This window comes from Platalea leucorodia (genome assembly GCF_965183815.1).
Source record: "Platalea leucorodia genome assembly, contig: HAP1_HAP1_SCAFFOLD_205, whole genome shotgun sequence".
NCBI lineage: Eukaryota > Metazoa > Chordata > Aves > Pelecaniformes > Threskiornithidae > Platalea > Platalea leucorodia.
Window position 1 is genome coordinate 5,160 of NW_028121354.1, and position 1,917 is coordinate 7,076.

The 1,917-nt window shown below is 54.3% G+C and overlaps 1 pseudogene across 1 annotated transcript; it reads left to right on the forward strand.

The window, feature by feature from the left end:
• The first annotated feature begins 220 nt into the window (after window positions 1–220).
• LOC309603824 (olfactory receptor 14J1-like) lies at window positions 221–1,166 on the forward strand (annotated as a pseudogene). The gene has a single exon. The product of its transcript is annotated as an olfactory receptor 14J1-like (transcript).
• Window positions 1,167–1,917: the final 751 nt, after the last annotated feature.

The following is a 1,917-nucleotide window of genomic DNA, read 5'->3' on the forward strand; positions in this document are numbered from 1 at the left end:
CCAGCGGGCAGAGGCCCTGCTCCCCACACTATGCTCAGCCACGGCTGCAGCCACTGAGCTGAAGGAAGGTCTCCTGGAAAAGGAGTAGGCGGGGCGGGGGGTGTGTAGTGTAGCAGGGTGAAGGTGTAGGAGAAAGGCTTAGATTTTGCTCAGAGAAGTCTCCCCTAACGCTTCATTGACTCTTCCTGTAGGAACAGGACCCCGTGCACAGAGGCAGCAGATGTCCAACAACAGCTCCATCTCCCACTTCCTTCTCCTGGCCTTCGTGGACACACGGGAGCTGCAGCTCTTGCACTTCTGGCTCTTCTTGGCCATCTACCTGGCTGCCCTCCTGGGCAACGGCCTCATCATCACCACCATAGCCTGCAACCACCGCCTCCACACCTTCATGTACTTCTTCCTCCTCAACCTCTCCCTCCTCAACCTGGGATCCATCTCCACCACTGTCCCCAAAGCCATGGCCAATTCCCTGTGGGACACCATCTGTCCCTCTGGGACACAGATGTGCAGGATGTGCTGCCCAGCTCTTTCTGTTTGCCTTGTTCGTAGGAGCAGAGTACTGTCTTCTCACCATCATGGCCTACGACCGCTACGTTGTCATCTGCAAACCCCTGCACTATGGGACCCTCTTGAGCAGCAGAGCTTGTGTCCACGTGGCAGCAGCTGCCTGGGGCACTGGGTTTCTCGATTCTCTCCTGCACACTGCCAATACATTTTCACTATCCCTCTGCCAAGGCAATGTCCTGGACCAGTTCTTCTGTGAAATCCCCCACATCCTCAAGCTCTCCTGCTCACATTCCTACCTCAGAGAGATCGGGCTTCTTGTGGTTAGTGTCTCTGTGGGCTTCGTATGCTTTGTTTTCATTGTGCTGTCCTATGTACAGATCTTCAGGACTGTGCTGAGGATCCCCTCTGAGCAGGGACACCACAAAGCCTTTTCCATGTGCCTCCCTCACCTGGCCGTGGTCTCCCTGTTAGTCAGCACTGTCATGTTTGCCCACCTGAAGCCTCCCTCCATCTCCTCCCCATCCCTGGGTCTGGTGGTGGCAGTGCTGTACTCAGTGGTGCCTCCTGCAGTGAACCCCCTCATCTACAGCATGAGGAACCAGGAGCTCAAAGACGCAGTGAAGAAGCTCATTCAATCCATAGTCTTTCAGCAGCAATAAGCTGCCCGTGTCTCTTCACAAGTGATTTCCAATGTATCTGGGGAATCTCCTGTGCTTGGGGCGTTCTATCTGTGATAACTGTGTTTCTCCAGGAATGTCTGCATGCAGTCTGCTTCTCCAGAGGCATGAACCCAGTCTGTCTGACCCAAAGGTCTTTGCACATGTGCCTGGCCCGATTGTACAGCTGGCCTCCCATGTCACATCTCTGTAATAAAAGGGTTTTTTTTTTTGAGAGGAGGAGGGCATGGGGCGATGTGTTAGGGAATGGGAAAGGTCTTGGTGGTCAGCGAGCTCGACAGGAGGCAGCCGTGCGCCCTGGCAGCAAGGGAGGCCACCAGCATCCTGGGCTGTACAACCAGGAGCATGGCCAGGAGATGGAGGGAAGGGATTCTCTGGAATATTCCATCCAGATTTCAGATCCCTAATTCAGGAAAGATTTTGGCAAGCTGGATTGGGTTTATCAAAGGTCCCTGAGGACAGCCAGGGACTGGAGCACTTTGCTGGTGAGGAGATGCTGAGAGAGCTGGGCTTGTCCAGCCTTGAGAAGGGAAGGCTGAGGGGGGACCTCAGCCCAGCCTGCTAGTACCTACCAGGAGGTCATGGAGAATACAGAGCCAGGCTCTTGTGTTCTTAGTGATGGTTGGGAGGAAAAAATAATGAGCATTCAGGCTGGAGATAAGGAAAGTTTTTCAGTGTGAGGCTGAGCTCCTCACTCCTGGGCTCTTCTTCCCAAGACGAAGTCCCAAGTGTG